This window comes from Monodelphis domestica, chromosome 1 (genome assembly GCF_027887165.1).
Source record: "Monodelphis domestica isolate mMonDom1 chromosome 1, mMonDom1.pri, whole genome shotgun sequence".
Classification (NCBI taxonomy): domain Eukaryota; kingdom Metazoa; phylum Chordata; class Mammalia; order Didelphimorphia; family Didelphidae; genus Monodelphis; species Monodelphis domestica.
The window spans coordinates 556762373-556781276 of record NC_077227.1 but is presented as its reverse complement, the minus strand read 5'-3'; the positions used below and the strand labels follow the sequence as shown (position 1 = coordinate 556781276).

Genomic DNA, 18904 nt, shown 5'->3' with positions numbered 1-18904 from the left:
TCACACTTCTTTGTTAAGGTTACCTTTTGTGAGTTACTTGTCCTTTTTGTGATTAATTTAACCTTTACAGGTACTTAACACCCTTTTGTATTAGATTTAAAAACAGACTTAGCTTAAGTTTTAGCTTCACTATAAGGTATGAGTTAAGCACCTTCATTGTTCAATCAGGAATTTACAACTTTGTCTTCCCCTAAAGTATGTCTAATTAGGGTGGAGTAATTTCCAAGTTCACAATCCATTCATGATTCTGTTAGACCAAGTATCTCCATTGTTACAATAAGGAAATAGCTAATCAAATCTTCTAAAGTACAGTCTGAGTAGTTTTTAAAATTCACAGCATAAGAGTTCACTATTTGGCAAAAATTGTTAGAAAAACCAGAAAGTAATCTGGTACCACTTATCAAAACCAAAATGTATACATGCCCAAGGCATAAGGATATATCTAAACAAACAAACAAATAAATAAACCAGAGAATACCTATCAGATTCTTGTATTGCTTCTCAGCTTTTTTGCTAAGACCAAGTACAGATTCTTGAATAGGAGAAGAATTTACAAATGAACCAGAGATGGAGAGCATTGTGAGATATGAAATGGATAATTCTGAATACATTAAGTTAAAAAGATTTTGTACAAATAAAATGGATGTTGCTAGGTTAAGAAGGAAAGCAGAAAATCTGAAAAAAAATTTATAGTTTCTCAGATAGAGGTATCACATCTAAAATATATAGATTAGTCAAATTTATAAGAGCCATTCTCTAATTGTTAAATGGTCAAAAGATCTGAACAGACAATTTTTAGATAAAGATATAAAATCTATATTGAATTACATGAAAAGTGCTCTAGATCATTATTGATTAGAGAATTACAATTCAAAATACCTGAGATATCCTCTCATACCAATGTGATTGGATACAGTAATAATAGAGGAAAATGACAATGTTGGAGTGGATGTGGGAAAAAGGGGGCACTAATATATTGTTGGTGGAACTGGGAACTGATCCAACCCTTTTGGAGAGCAATCTGGAATTATTTTCAAAGGGTTTTAAAAATGCATATGCATTTTTGACCCAGCCATGTTATTATTAGGCTTATTTCCTAAGGCCATCAGGGGGAAAGGAAAAGGACTTATATATTCCAAAATAGTTATGGGACCTCCCTTTGTGGTGGCAAAAACCTGAAAACTTGAGCAGAACTGAGGGAACATTATATCATAGCAACAGAAATATTGTTTGAAGAATGACTGGTGCATGTCCACTTCCAGAGGAAGAACTGATAAATAAAAACAAGAAAGACATAGTTCTATATGCACATATATCTTTTTGTAAAATTATACCTTCTCAATGTGGGGAGGGGCAGCAGGAAGTGAGAGCCCTGGGAATTTTCCTGTAACATACATATAAATAAATAAATACATTTTAAATTAAAAGAAGTAAAGATGGATAGTGTACTATACTTCAGGCATGGGAGGCAGCTTGGGAAAAGGAACAGAAATTGTAGAGGGAGTATTACATGAGAGGAAGAGGAAGAAGGCCATTTGGATAAACCATAGAGTACATTGGTGAAAATATTTATAGTAAGAGAACACCTAATTGCCCCCAGAGAGTTCAGGTTCAGAGAACCAGCATAATTATATTTTATATGTCTAAAAGAGTTGGTATATGTAATTGCTAATTTCCTGGTTTTGACCTGTAATTGATAGATTCTGGAGATACCCACAGTGTCCATCCCTTCAATTTCTACTTCTTTGTTGCTATAAAAATACCTGCTTTTGTAAATATAGGTCCTTTTATGTTCATTGATCTTTATTTTGTAGAGTTAAAGAATATCCATAGTTTAAAGTAGAAACATAGAAGAAAAACAATTGCTTGATCACATGGTTAAATAGGGATATGATTGGTGATGTAGACTCTAAATGATCATTCATTAATTAAAATATATATGGAAATAGGTCTTGATCAATGACACATGTAAAACCCAGTGGAATTGCTTACTGGCTACGGGAGCGGGGTAAGAACATGAATCATGTAAACATGTAAAATATTCGAAATTAATAAATTAAATAAAATGTTTTTAAAAAAGAGTATTCACAGTTTAATAACCTTTTAAGCATAGTTCCCAATTGCTCTCCAGAATGGCTTAATCAATGCACAATTCCACCAATGATGCATTGGTATCCTGATTTTTCCACTTCCCTTTCCAACATTTGTCATTTTAATATTCTCTCATATTAGTTAAACTGATAGTTGTGAAGTGATACTTCAGAGTGATTTTAATTTAAATTTCTCTAGTCATTAGAGTTTTGGAGGATTTTTTTCATATATGTATAAATAGCTTTAACTTTTGCTGATTCAACTGCTTATTTCTATGCTTTTACCATTTTAAATAGAGGAATGATTAATATTCTTTTTAAATTTTATTTTATTTTTACCAATTACATGTGATAAATTTTTACACAAGTTTCCTAAAGTTATATAAATTAAATTTTCTCCTGTCCTCCTTCCCTCCTCAATCTCAGAACTAGAAGTAATCCAATCTGGGCTATATATATATATATTATCATGAAAAACATATTTCTATATTGTTCATTTTTGTAAGTGAATGATCTTATAAAACCCAAACCCCCAAATATATGCAGAAATAAACAAGTGAAAAATTTTATGTTTTCATCTGTGTTCCTATTCAAAAAGTTCTTTCTCTGGATGTGGATGGCATTCTTTTGAATGATTAGTATTCTTATGAACTAGACTCATTTCTCTATGTATTTGAGAAAGGAGGCCTTTATTAGAGAAACTTTCTTTAAAAATTTTTCTTCCAGTTTCATTCTTTCTTTTAATCTTGGCTGCCTTGGTTTTGTTTACTTTAATGAAATAAAAACTACCCTTCAGGAATCAGGAAGACTCATTTTCTCTGAGTTCAAATCTAGTCTCAGACAGAAAACCCCAAATAAGGTCATAAATCTGCAAAATGACTGAACAACAACAACAAACCAAATTATACATTTTACATTCTGTAGTACTCTCTCATATTTGATTATAAACTCTTCCATTATGTATAGATCTGAAAATGTATTGTGTACCTAATCTATTCTTCTAATACACCACTCTTTTTCTTATGATCATCATTATGTATTGTAGTTTGAGATCTGATCCTGCTAGAACACCTTCCTTCATCTCTTTTTTATTGATTCCATTAGTATTCTTGGTCTTTTGTTCTTCCAGATGAATTTTATTATTTTTTCTATTGTGACAAAAATATTGTTGGGTAGGTTGATTGACATGCCATTGAATGAGCATTAATTTAGGGAGAATTATCATTTTTATTTTATTGGTTGAGACTATCCTTGAGTAATTAATATTTCTATAATTGTATCTGATTTGATTTGTGTGAAAAGTGTTTTTGTTTTTATTTTATTTAAAAAATTTTAATTAAAATTTTAAAATATTTTTCCATGTTTACATTATTCATTTTCTTTCCTTCCCCTCTTCCCTCCCTCTCCCTCCCTCCTAGAGCCAACAAGCAATTCAACTGGGTTGTACAGTTGTTATCACTTGATACCTATTTCCATATTTTTCATTGTTGCATGTGTGTTGTAAACAGGCTACTAGGACCTCATTCATGCTTTTCAAGGAAAGTGCTAATTTTCTCTCCTTTCATATAACATTTGAAAAGTATTTTACAATTATTTTCATATAGTTCCTGGTTTGGCTTGACAGGTAGATTCCCAAGTGTTTCATGTTATCTGTAGTTATTTTAATTTCTCTTTCTAGCTCTTCCTGCCAGACTTTGTTGGTAATGTATAGAAATGCAAATGATTTACATGGGTTTATTTTATATATTGCAACTTTACTGAAGTTGCTAATTATTTCAAATAGTTTTTTATTTGATTCTCTAGGATTCTCTACATATGCCTTCCTAACACTGAAAAAAGTAACAACTTATTTCCCCATTGCCCACTATAATTCCTTCCATCACATTCTTCTCATTTTGCTATATCTAACATTTCTAATAAAATATTGTACAATAGTGGTGATAATGGACATCCCTTGCTTTACTGCTGATATTACTTTTAGCTTAATTCCATTATGGATAATATTTCCTAATGATACTGATTATTTTATAGAAATCAGCATTTATTTTATGCTTGTTAGCATTTTAAATAGGAATTAATTATATTTTATAAAATATTTTTCTGTGGTATTTCTGCCGGTTCTGTGGTAATCATATATTTTTTGGTTCTTGTTATTGACATGGTACTATTAATTTGCAAAATATTCCCTTCATTTTTGGCATAAATCCTACCTTGCCATAGTGTTTGATCATTGTGACATATTGCTATAATCTCTGTGTAAATATATTTGACATTTTTGTATCACTAATTCATTAGGGAAATTGGTCTATAGTTTTCTTTCTCTGTTTTTGTTTTTCCTGTTTCAGGTATCAGCATAGTTTTTTGTTATAAAAGAATTTGGTAGGACTCCTTTTCCTGTTTTTCAAAATGGTTTAAATAGTATCAAAATTAATTGTTTTTTGATATTTGGTAGAGATGATTTGTGCATTCATCTGGTCCTGGGGATTTTTTCTTAGGCAGCTTATTAATGATTTGTTCAATTACTTTGTGTAAAGATAGGGTTGTTTTAAGTATTCTACTTCCTCTTCTGTTAATCTAAAAATTTATACTATTATAAAAATTCATTTATTTCACTTGGATTGCTAGATTTATTGACAGATAATTGGGTTAAATGACTCCTAATGCTTTTTACTTCCTCCTCATTGGTTGTTATTTCAGTCTTTTCATTTTTGATACTCATTATTTTCTGTTCTACTTTCTTTTTTAAAAAAAAAGTTTAGCTATTTTTACTATTAAAAATCAGCTCCTTGTTTACTTATTAGTTGATTTTTTCTTTTCATTTTATTAATCTTTCCTTTGATTTTCAGGATTCCAAAATGGTGTGTAATTTGAGATTTTTCATTTGTTCTTTTGTAATTTGTTCTAGTTGTATAAACAATTCATTGATCTACCTTTTCTCTAGTTTATTGAAGAGATATATACTTCCTAAATATTGCTTTGACTACCTCCCACAAATTCTGAAAAGTTATTTTATTGTTGTCATTCTCTTTAATTAAACTATTGTTTATTTTTTTACATACTATTCCTTGAGGATATATTACTTAGTTTCCAGTTAATTTTTAACCTATGTTTCCAAGGTCCTTTATCGAATTTATTTCTATCACAAAATGTATGAAATATTTTATTTAATATTCAATTAATTCATTTAATATTTCTGCTTTTCTGCATTGGGTTGTAAGACTTTATACCCTAATATACAGTCAATTATTTGTTGATGTGTCATATACCACTGACAAAATGACTTAGTCTTTTCTATGTGTATTAGTGTTGGTGGCCTATCATTGGTGAACACAAACACTCTTTTCTACTCTAGAATTTTGACCAAGGACCCTGACCTCTTGTAGCTGTGTTATTGTTCCTGGAACTGTGCCCTCTTCTATGTATAGTCCTTCTTACTCTGGTAATAATGATAAAGTTCTTGGGAGTTATAGGTATCATCTTCCCATATAGGAATATAACCAGTTTAACTCTACTTAATCCCTTATGATTTTCTCTTACCTTTATCTTTTTATGTTTCTCTTGAGTCTTGTATTTGAAAGTCAAAATTTCTATACTTGATCTGTTTCCACAACTCCAAGTACTAGTGCTTCTTTCTGCCTTAGAACTGAGAATAGGATCCCTCCTCCCTTGTGAGTGACCACAAGCACTCTTTTCTTCTCTAGAACTGCTAATCTCCTGCTCTTTCAAATGCAAATACTTTCTTCACCTTAGAACTGCCACCTGGAATTGAGTATGAGCAATGCAACAGGGTCTTGCACCCACTGCAGGGAAAGACTCAAAATCTCTTTCTGACCTGTTGTCTGACACCTTTACCATCTATGGGCTGAGATACCTGAAAATGATTCTGGCAGTAATGCAACTAACTTACAAGGCCCAATATTGCCATTGCCATGGTGCATTCTGTGCTATGCTCTAGGGCTATCACCCTACTTTGACAGACCTTTCTTGTTGACCTTCCAATTTGTCTTGTGCAGAAAAATTGTTTTAACCCAACCATTTGTTGATTCTGCTAACCCAAAATTTGATTTGAGACATTGTTTTGAAGTTGTTTAGAGGGAAATTTGGATGAATTAAATTGAGTTGTTACTTCTACTTTGGTATCTTGCTTAATGTAGCATTAATATAGGATTTAAATCCCCTTGATGCTATTGTTCATTGTACCCTTGAAGGATTTATTTCATATTACTCCCTTTCAGACATTCTACATTCCAGACAAACCAAAAAGGCCATTCTATCCCAGCTTCCTATGCTTTTGTCTGGGGTGCTTTCCTTCTTCATCTCCTTAATTCCCTAATTCTTATTTCTGATTTCCTTCAGTGTTTAGGTTACATGCCATCTCTTATGCAGCATCTCTTTTGTTTATGGCTCTCTTCCTCAATATCTTGCATAGAATAAGTGCTTAATAAATGCTTGTTAAATGAATGAATGAACATTGAGTGGTACTACAATTATTTTATTCTATTATTCTATGGCATGGTAGGCTGAGAAAAAGGTAAGGGCTAAGGCTTTGAATTGGTTTATTTTCTCATAGTTGTTTTGTTTTTGTTTCTAAATAATTGTTGGTAAAGACAAGCATGTGCTGAGGGTGACAGGTAGTTTTGTGATCTATGAGGGCCTCAATTTCCTCCTTTATAAAATGTAGGGGTTGGGCTTAATGGCATTCAGAGACTCTCTTAAATTTCTAAATCTAATAATCTTATGTCCCCATCATCCTATTATTTCTAATACTAATGAAGGTTATATGCAGAATAAATTTTTTTGCTATTCATAAATCAAATCTATAAATTAAAAAGTGAGTAAAGAAGTATAAACTCACATTATATTGGGTTTTTCTTCCTCTTGTTCAGGTGTACCTTTTAGAAATAAACTATAGTAGCAAATGGTAGTAAAGTCAGATTTACCCTTCTTTAATATTTGGGGAAAGACAAGATGAGATCAAATCTGAAACTAATTAGAGAACATGCTGATAGTAAGGGTATCTCTGCTGTTAATTGATGAGTTGCATGTAAAATTGTTCATTCAATTAAATAATTGAATGTAAATAGAATCTTAATGTGATTTGTGAAATAAAACTGTGAAGACCCAAATCCTTACCCTAAACCAGAGAAACAGCAGAGAACAATAAAAATTAAACTATTGGAGAAGTCTTGGTAATTCAGAGAATATTAGGAACAGTTGATGAAAACCCTGTGAGAAGGACATATATAATCTAATCACAATGAATATTACCATACAAAATCTCCATTCTATTGCAGAAGTACTAAAATGCATAAGCTAAACAAAAGTGAAATACAAAAATCATTTTTCCCTTTGGAATGCTTTATCTAATATTGGTAGACTGGTTCTTCTTTCTAGCTGACTTCTATAAAAAAGATTTGCATATTTTGAGCAAATACTCAGTAATGGTAAGGGAGCCATCCAAGAGGTGCAATGCATGAATGGGAGAACTCAGAGTAAATCAAAATGTTAACACAAAGGGATCGGTCTGCAGATACAAAATAAGAACTGTCTAGTATCATATAGTTAATAGTGATCATATATATAAAAAGCACAATAAAGCAGCTAGGGAGCCAAGTGGATAGAATGCCATGGCTGAAGTCAAGAAGACTCCTCTTCCCAAGATAAAATCTGAACTCATATACTTATTAGCTATGTGACCCTGTGTAAGTCACTTAAATCTGCTTGCCTCAGGTTTCTCTTCTGTACATTGAATTAGAGAAGGAAATGGAAAACAATTCCAGTTTCTTTGCCAAGAAATCCTCAAGTGCAGTCACATAATATCAGACACATTTGAAACAAATAAACAACAATAACAAAAAAAGCTCATGCACACTACACTAAGCTTTCTTCATAACAATTTTACAATAAATGATAGATAGGGAGGCAGATAAATGAACAACTGTTAAACATGATGAGATTTTTGTTCAAGATATATGGTTTTATATATTTATTTATTTATATGTGTCTTCCAGTTGGGAAACTCTCTCTTATGAATATAAATTGGCCACTATTTTGAAATGTATAGTATTAGAAAGTTGCTTTGGTTAAATGAATTACTCAGGATGAGCCAGGGAGAATATGTCAAAGGAGGGACTACAACCCTAGTCTTTTCAACTCCAAGGGCAGATCTCTATTCATTGTACAGTGCTGCTTCTCTCTGAGTGAGATAGATGACATATTTTTTATGTTCTTTGTATAGACAAGGAAACAGAAACAGAGTGATATGAAATGATTAGCCCACAGTGGTTCAATTACTCATTTGTTAAAGTCCTACTTTGATGCTTTTTTTTTTTGGTCATCAAATGATATCTTCTCTAATGGGGAGAGGGGATAGAGGAAGTTAACTGGTATTTGAATGTAAAGAACAAACAAATAAATTTTAAAAATTTAAGTCATAGGATTCTAAATCTAGAGTTAGAAGGGACTTTGAGGTTCATCTTGTTCAAATTCCTTATTTTATATATAATGAAAGTTGGCCTATGCAGCTTAAGTGTCTCACCTAAAGTCAATGGATAGCAAATAACAGGCAAGAGGGTTGATCCGAAGTGCTACAATGCTAGATCTAGTGCCCTTTGCTACTATACCACACATGGAGCCTCTCCAGAGCCCAAGACTTAGCAGGGAATACACCAAGTTATAAAGGTTTTGAGTATAAGACTGGTAATGGGTCATCCATCTTTTATTTCAGTATGTGTATTTGTATTCCAAGTATTATTGCCCACAACAACAACAAAAAAAGCAAGGCTAATTGATGAAAATTATCAGTTATAAAAGGGAGGCTCAATCAAAGAGATAAAGTAACTTACTCAAAGTTAAATAGCTAGTGAGGTTTTTAGAATCAGAAAATTTTTTAAATGATATAATGTAATGGCCAATAATATTGAGGCTAATGACATTTTTTTCATTTCCACCTCAAAAACAGAATGATGAATTGGTGGAATTAGTCCAAAATAATGTTATCTTTTATATGTTGCTTTTCTTGGTCTCACTATCATCACTGACAGCAGATGGAAAATCCCATGGGAGTGGGGTGCTATGCTTGTGCATTAGAATATCTTATTCACTGGTATGAAATCTGGGCACAAAAGTCATTACGAGCAATGCCCAACTTGTTAAAAGTGACATTGAATATTTAGTTTTGCTTATGGACTTCCATTCTTTTTAAAATGGAATAGAAGTAGTATGATGTGGGGAATAAAACACTGAATTTAGAGTCAGAGTATCTGAATTTTACTTTTTAGCATTGTTATTATGTTACCCTGAGCAAGCAAGGCCTTTCTTTGAATGATTTAGTTTGCTCATCTAAAAAATGGAGGTGGAGGGGTCTGACATTGAATTATCAGTTCTAAATCCTATTATATTCTTTGATTGCATATCAAAATACATGCCTTATGTGAATTATTATGATCATTCCTATTTAGGAATACCTTTGGCAGTTACTGACTCACACTATTTGGAGCCTCTTTTGCTGAACTTGAGCCTAAGATTCATTCACACAAATATACACATACCTGCAACTCCTCTTAATAACTCCCCCCTCTATAGCCTTCCTATGAGATCTTCATACTCATTAATAGGATGGGAAATATTAATGTCATAAAGGTATTTAATTTCTGATCATTTGCAAAACATCCCAAACCAGAAGTCAGAGCAATAGCATAAACAATTTCTTGAGACCATTACCTATCCTGACTACTAAAATCTAACCACTGAAAGCCACATAGAGTAAACCATTCATTAGATCATGCCATTCTGAAATCAATGCCATGCTTTGTCTGGACAGCAAACCTGAAAAAGATAAGTTCATAGCCCAACTTTCCCAAAGGAAATCTTCCAAAGCAACAAAGGGATTGCCCTTGGAAATACTGAATTGAATTGAAAGTTATTGGACTTAGGTAACTTTTGACTTCTCCTCTAGATCTATGACCTTATAGGAAAGGAAAAAAGTCTACCATGGAAGTAGGTTCCAGTGCTGTATTTATATACAATATTAAATACCAAATATATGCAGAGCCCTATATACTCCACTTTCATATATATTTGAACCAGAATGTTAGGCTATAAAAGAACTCTAGAAATCATTTAATCTAATCTCTTCATTTTAAAATGGAAAAACAGAAGCCAAGGGAGACAAAATAACTTCCCCAAACTGTCATATATAGTAAGTAAAAGAGAAAGGAATTTGACCTAGGTGATATATGGGATCATATAATTAGAGTGGGAAGGAACCTTAGAGAATACCAAGACTAACACATTCCTATTTTTAGATCATGGAACTAAAATCCTCTTGAGAAGTTAATGATTTGTCCAAGGTCCTATGCATGTTTATACAACAGGGCCAGGGTTCAAACAAGATCTTCTGATATTAGATTTAGTCTTCCTTTCACTCCGAAAAGCTCTCTTCTCAGAATCAACTAAGTATCTACTGTACTCCAAGCACCTGTGCAAAGGCCTATGGATACAAAGAGAAAAATGGAACAATTCCTGTCATCAGGGAGATTATGTTCTATCAGATGACACAAGGTTTACTGTTGCAAAATGGACAAAATAAATATACAAAATAAGCAAAAGGTATAAATATAATTGTGTAATTTGGGTGGAGGGGATGAGGCACTGGCAACTTGGGAAATCAAGAATGCACCTCATGTGTAAGGTCATAGAAGCTGAATATTAAAGGGGATGAAGGAATTCTAAGAATCAGATGTGAGGAGAAAATGTATTAAAATGGGGATGACCAATTCAAAGGCAGAGAGAAAGGTCACTCATTTTAGTATCCTTTATAGCCTATAAAACTGAAGTTACAGGCCAATCCAAGACTATGATCCAAGTCTGCTGATTCAGTCTAATGATATTTTTAATACAGTACAATTTGCAGTAATGTTGTCTTGGTTTTTGGAGGACAAAGACAACCAATGTAGAAATATGACTCAGAGCTTAGGGTGACCTCAGTAATCATCAGGCCTGACTCTTTATCACAGGTAACAAAACTAGTTTAAAGGAAAAGACTTGAACAAGGTTAAACAATTAGTAAGTTGGAAATCTGGATCTAAACATAAAGCTTTTGAATTCTGAAGAAGGGCTTATTAATTTAGCACAACGCTTCTTTCCTAAGCAATAAATCTAGACCCAACTAAATATGCACTGAGAAGCCTCAATATCCTGCCCTTTTGCAGGCCAGGAGACTTTGACCTGCACAATCAAATGATTAAACATGTTAATTATTTCCATACAGAAGTCATGCTTAGCAATTACATAAGTGTGTTATCTTGAAGAGTTTTGTTTCCTCTTTAATTTTTTTAAGGGATGGAAGATAGATTAGATGATCCCTAAGGTCCCTTTTAGTGAATGACCTAAGATTCTATGATTCTAATAGGTAATCTATCCCACCTGTTTACTGAGAAGCCATATTTTCTAGAATAGCTCTGTTGGGTTCTCATAGGCTAGATTTTGGTAAGGAATAGAAGTCATCAAATTTCCAAGTGGTCAAAAAAGACCCCTGACATAAGCATGGGTGAAATTATAGGTCACATAGAATAATGGCACTGGCTGATATAGTCTGGTTGTGAGATGCTTGGAGCCAACAGAACCTAATGAGCCAAATGTGACCCTGTGGCAACTAGATATGGGGGAGTTATCACCTCTAAGAAGATATTTCATTCAGAGTGTCTGCTAAAGGGACAAGAGCAAAAACTTATCAAAATCTGCACATGGTGGCCATACCCATCACAATGAAGCCTATTCTTCCTTTATAAGGATCATGGGAATCATGGCCAGTATTTCCAGGATATTTATGTAATATAGTGACACAATAATCTTTCTGGTAGAATTTTATTATAAAACTAATTTCTTTACTATAAAGCACAAGCATAAAGACCTTTGCTTGGAACCATCAATTAGCAGATAGAATAAATAGTAGTATCTTTATATTACTATGAAGAAAGCAGAGGCTCAACAACATGAAGTGGTTTTCCTAGGTCATCCACTCAGGCCAAGGTCGGAGCCAAGATTCAAAGTGAGGCCCAATGCAAAATCTAGCCTTTACTCTGCTACATTTGTGGACACACATGCATAGAGTCATTCAAACATGCAAGTCTAATAACTTTCTCATTGGTTTCCAAAAAAGTTTTACAGTATTTGTTCAACCTACTTCACAGGTAAGGGTGAAGAGCAGAAAGAAGAATATGGCACCAGGGAATCTGAACTTTGATCCTCATAGAGGAAACTGTGAGGGAAGAAGAGCACTGGGTTGGCCAGAAAAGGACTTTGGTGTAAACCACAAAGGTATGTTTACTATCGCTTCCTCTCTTTTTTCTCCCTGGTAAAATGGACTATATTATGCTGAAGTTTCCTTTCAGTCTAATAGACTTTGCTCATTCAAAATGAAATTTCCAACCTAAATCCAAAAGTTTGAGTAGACTTTGTATACTTCTTTATATCAACTGTACATATAATATTTTAGTTGTTCCTCTGAGTAAATAAACATAAATGTACATAATTATATGCATGTATGTGAACATACTATATGTGTGTGTACATGACCCAATGTGTCTATGATATTCCAAAAATCTCAGTATAGTCAAGCTATTAAAGATCAAAAGTACATTAAGATTCTGGAGTCACTTTTTGTATATATAATACAACACAAATGTATGCATATGTATACATATATGCCTGTGTTTATGTACATGCTTTATATATGTACACATATATGCATATATATACATATATACAGACATGTGATATATGTGTGATTGACAATATAGAATGACTAGGGAGGTCCAATCTTGGAGTCTGAAAGATCTGGGTGTAAATACTAGCTATATGAACTTGAGTAAGTCATTTAATCTCTCTGAGGTCCCCAAAATAAGACTATAAGTTGCCAGTGAGTTGAGTATTTGAACTGATGAAGTTAATTTCCATTTTGTGAGTTCGCTATGTCAATGAAATCACAGGTCTGGAAAACATACATAGATACATACATACATATTTAAATAGAAAGATACATAATACATACAAGTACTAAAACTTCTCCATTGTGTATATGGATATATGGTTATATGTATATGTATGCTTGTGCATGTGTGCTAGTGTGACTATAACCCAAAGAGATAAAAAATAGAGGAAAGAACCTATGTGTACCCAAATAATATATAAGATTTTTTCTTATGGTGGAAAGAAATACTAGAAGTAAAATAGATATTTATCAATTGAGAAATGGCTAAAAACTCATGATTCATGAGTGTGATGGAATACTGTTTTGTTGTAAGAAATAAATAGGTTATTCCAAAGAGACAGAGAAAGACTTATACAAACTCATGTTGAGTGATGAGACTAGAGTCAAAACTATCCTATATCATTAATATCATAAATATGAACAATTTTGGAGACTTTGAATAAACTGGTGGAAAATTAAATGAGAAGAATCAAGAGAAGGATTTATTTTACGAAACAAAAGAGTAAAGACAAATGCCTTGGAATACCATAGGAATTATAAGTGAAATGACCATCCCTGATTCCAAAGGACTAATGATGAAAAATTCTATTCTCCTTCTGTCAGAGGAAATGCATTTAAGATGCAGAATGAGACACAGATGTTTCTGTACAAAGCCAATGAGGGGATTTTGTTTTGCTTGACTGGACATATCAGTTAACAAGGATTTGTTTTTATTTTCTTCCCTGGAGTGGGCATTGGGGAAATAAAATAGATTTCTGTTTAAAAACACTAAAAATGGAGAGGTTTTAGCTATTCCCCAAAGTTAAAAAGGTCATCGCCAAAAGAAAGTAATCATTGGCAATGGGCAAAAAAATGGAAGCTTTTTATTAGTAAGTATATTCATGTTTCTCCTGTTTTTATTATCCACCATGTTTGTCAAATGAAAAACCAGAAATATATGAAAAGAAGCAACACTCATAAGTCATAAAATCACTGTGATGAATGGTGTGACTTGGTGGGGGTGGGGAGATTAATGTGATATCTTCCAAGCCCCAGAGTCACTAGGACAGCCAGTCTTGCCTTTTATCTCTTTGGTAGTTTCTGTCTTACCTTCTTTGCAACATTCCACTGTAGGTTCTAATCTAGGTAGGTATACTTTCTTTCCACTGTCAGCCCTATGTTCTTAACCCTTTGCAAAGTTAGCACATTGGAATTTACTCTCCAACTTCTTTTTGCCATTCATAGAGTGATGCTCAACCACTATCAGAGACTATAAGGAAGCTTGTTGGTCAGGGTATAATTTAAGGCCATGAACACAGGCTGTTACTTATTTTTAAAGTTTTAGGTTCATTTACTTCAAACTAAAGTTTTAAACAAAAACAAACAAAAAAAGAAGGCAGGGGGAAGGTCATTTCTGATGAACTTTGGGGAAAAAACACCTTCAGGCAATGGCTGTCTGGCTGTCCAATCTCAATTTTACTTGGACTCTGAGAGGTTTTTGTCCATAATTATGTATGATTTCCTCTTATTTTCTGTTTCTGTGAACATGTCAAACTGTCAGGTGAAGGACAGCCTAAGCTACCCAACAAATTACAGGGACCTTTAGGGCTTTCTGAGTGCTAATGATCCACCTCACTTTACTCCTAAAAGGTAATAAGTCTTTATAAATTTGTGCATCAGATTTCATAATGAAATATGAAATTGGTGGAAAGAGCAATGGATTCAGAATCTGAAGATCTGACTTTTGTCCCATATCTTTTATCTACTGGCTTCATAATCTTTGGTAAGAAACTCCATCCAATTTGGGGCTCAGTTTCCTTTCTATGAAACAAAAATGGATTTAGATGGCATCTAAGGTCCTTCCTAGATCTAGTATTCTGCGAAGCCACAACCTAGTGTGTAATTTAAGTCGAATGTTTGGTCATTTCAGTCATACCAACTCTTTGTGAACCCATTTGGAATTTTCTTGGGAAAAAGATTCTGAAGTGGCTTGTCATTTCCTTCTTTAGTTCATTTTACAGATAAAGAACTGAACTAGTCAGTGTCTAAGGACTGATTTGAGCTCACAAAGATATCTTACTGACTCCAGGTCTGGCACTCCATACACTTCATTACCTTACTACCCTTTTAAGATCTAATAAGGAAGAGGAGATGCTTATTAATGAAAATTTTACCTAGTTTTATTTTGAAGAATGAAATTTAAAAATTGTTTTTGGACAATGTAATTTTCATGACCCAGACTGGTTCAAGAGAAAGTGAAAAATGTACCTACCTCCCATCTTTGCAGAAAGTGGGGGAAGATGGGTATGCAATATTTCATGGTCAGAATCAATAGATGCATCGGCTTAGTTGTCACAAACTAATTTTTGTTATATGACTATTTAGTGGGGAAAATGGAGGAATAGATTTAAAAATAAATGTGATATGAAATTGAATATATCAGTAAAAACTAATGAGAAGAAATGTCAGTTTTGAGAATGAAACATTCAGCTACTTCTTAATGCATCGAGGAAGCCACTCCATGGTCCCTAGAAAAAACACAAAGTTTCTTGGACAGCAGAAGAGAATCCAATTGAAAAAGAAGTAGGTAAAAGGCCTCAAAAGTTTCAGCAAAGTTAATGAGTCTATGCTGGGGTCACCTCCATTGGACCTTTCTATTGTTCTGAGAGGAATTGTGATTACAGAGAAACTTAATTTGATTTTCCAGGATTCTTCTGTTTTACTCTGTTCCTTTAATTGATTTATTGTCTCTGGGGATTTTCCCCACCATTAAACAGCCCCTGTATTCTGTGATGGTAATGAGACATCAAGGAGACACAAATATGAAGCATGCGCAAAATGTATTTCTAAAAGAATTCAAAAGACAAAGCTGACACAAGCACATTCATAGAGAGAAGAGGTACTAATGACATGATGGAATGAGTCAAATGCTAAGTACTGAAAGGGACTTATTGATGGGAAGGAGAACAAGCACTGCCTACTATGATTTGGGTATCATGCTAAGGGATTTTCACAAATATTATCTCATTTAATCCTCACAACAACCCTAGGAATTAGGTGTTTTCATTATGACCATTTTTAACCCGAGGAAACAAAAGCAATTAGAGGGAAGACAATCACACAGCTAATCATTGGCTGAGACCATATTTGAACACATTTTTTTTGATTCTAGCTCCAACACTCTCTCGACTACATCATTTAACTATTGTTTTTATGTAGCATGATGGTTTTTAGAAAATATATATCATGTTATATTAGAACTGGCTGTACTATATAAATGTTAGCTATTAGATATCTTTAATAAAGAAAATTATTACATGAAATAGAGATACAAAGAGCCTGCCTCAGATGCATCTGAGACATCAATGCACAAGAAGGTATTGTGGGAAAACGTGTATTCTCTGAATCTTTAGAATACTGAGCTCAAATTCAATGTTTCATGTTTATAAACTGTGTGGCCATCTGAGCCTGTGTCTTCTCTAAAAGTTAGTCAGAAGAAGTCATATCAGCATTACCGGTTTACAGCATGGCTGTAAAAATCAAATTAGACGTTAGGTAAAGTCACTTCTGCTGTAGGGCTTTTATTGAAAGTTTGAATTTGTTCCGATGCAATTGAAATATTAGGGAACAATTTGAGCATAACCCAAATCTTGCATTTTCTTATGCATCACCCCCCCTCCCCCCAAGAAATGATGAGGAAGCAGAAAACTCCATCACTTCACAACTCCAGCTATAACTCTTCTGACTCCCAGTTCAACAAGAAAATCCTAGGTCTTTTTCAAGGTAATGTGCATATGGCTATATATCTTCTGCTGCAATAGGAGCTGTGGGGGGAAGAAGGCTAGTAGGGAGGGTAACCTGAGTTTAATTCCAAACCCACCATCCACCCAGCATTGCGAATGGTGCTCCTGTTCTCAGAGCTATGGAAGCTAAGGCCACCTTCTGGTCTGTTGCCACAATTCACTTTGCCAGTCCCAGCCTATTGGATCTCTGGCAAAGGCCTGGTAGCACCTGATATGCAGCCCTTATTTATTTTATGTATTACATATTTCTTAGTCATTTAGCATGTTTAAGACTGTGCCACCATTTTGATTAGGTTCCTGACTTCTCTCATGTGTCACTGATGAGACTTTTCTTAAAAAGCCCTGCTGTTTTCACACAGCACAATGATTTTTAGAAACTATATGCTATGTTACATTAGAACAGACAGTACTACATAAATATTAGTTATCTTTAATGAAGAAAAAATTCCCAAGTAAGCAAAAACAACACTGGGGAGAAAAGATAGGGATCACAGATTTAGGAATTGAAGATACATTAATAAATAATATTAATGCCTTCATTATCCAGTGGAATACTGATGAGAAAACTGAAGTCCTAAAATAGAAAATTATTTGCTTTGGGTCACATAGTAAGTGATAGAGTTAGAATTTGAATACAGGTCTTCTATGACAAATCCAGTGTTTTTTTTTTTTCTGTCACATTGTCAAAAGAACCATTTAGTTATTTTATCTTATATCACAAAGATAGATCAAATGAAATTATAATTGTTTGAGATGGAGATGCACAGAATCTAGAGAGAGCAAGGGGAGAAATAAAGAAATAAGAAAGCGTATTAGAGAAGGTAGTTAGTTTTCTCAAAGGACAGAAAGCCAGGCCTGAAGTCAGGAGGATCTGAATTCCAATATAACTGTAGACATTTCCTAGCTGTGTGACCTTGGGCAAGTCACTTAAACCCCATTGCTTAGAATTTACTGCTCATCTGCTTTGGAACTAATACTTAATATTGAATCTAGGACATAAGGTAAGGATATTATTTAAGAGTATTATAAAGTGAAAAAATAATGTTCATTAGAAAGTACATCAGAATATCTAAGACAGAGGTAAAAACAATCACCTGACAACCATGTTTAACACTTTCCTCTCCAAACAAATGAAGGAGAAAAACAACAAATAACACAAGTATGACCACACTAATCAAGTCCCAGCACTTTGTTTTAGACTATTTCCAATGTTTGGACTAATGGTTAAAATTTTAGATATAGTCACATCCATGCCTGAAGAGTAAGGACTTATCAATATGTCACAATCATCAAAGTTAAATATTTCAGAAACTGGGAAAGCCTGTCATACAGATAAAGAGAAAAGGATTGTAGGTAATCATATTCTGCTTTATACTTTCATTCAGTATTAACTCAGTGATTAGGCTGGGCTAAGAGGAGGTGCTGTCTACAAAAAATAGTCACCAAGATTGCAGGTATAGCTATTCATGGATGTATTCAAATTTAAATCTTTACAAGAATGTGAAAAAGTGAGGAGGAAGGAAACAATAATTTAGTAAGTGCCCACAATCTGCCAGTTACTGTATTAAGTGGTTTACAAATATTTTCTCCTTTGATTCTCACAAACAACATTCCCAGGTAAGTTCTATTATTATTCCCATTTTATAGTTGAGTAAACTCAGGCAAACAAAGGTTGCATGACTTGCCTAGGTCATATAAGTAATTTTCTAAAGTCCAAATTTGAATTCAAGTTTTCCTCGCTGCAGGACCTCTATCCACTGTGCCACATACTTAGCTCAAAAGTACAGAATTCCTCTCCTTGGGAAGATATATGAAAAGAACTAGTTCTAGGCAAAATTATTCAAACATTCCAACAGATGTGATCTCATCCTTGTGGATGCTCCTTCCAGTATCTGAGATTGCAATTCATCCTATGACAGACGTATCCCTGTCTTGCCCATCAACTGTGTTGATTTTCAGAAGACAAGACTAGAATTCAGACCCAGGTCCTTTGACTGCTCAGTGCTCTCTCCATTACCACACATTTGTCTTAGATACCC

At 33.6% G+C, this 18904-nt stretch overlaps 1 protein-coding gene and 1 pseudogene across 5 annotated transcripts in view; both read right to left on the bottom strand.

Annotated features, from left to right (window-relative positions):
- The window catches only part of DLGAP2 (DLG associated protein 2), a 1318656-nt gene that overhangs the window by 615897 nt on the left and 683855 nt on the right, over window positions 1–18904 (bottom strand). The gene's annotated exons all lie outside the window — the stretch shown is intronic.
- LOC130456782 (U6atac minor spliceosomal RNA) lies at window positions 3514–3662 on the bottom strand (annotated as a pseudogene).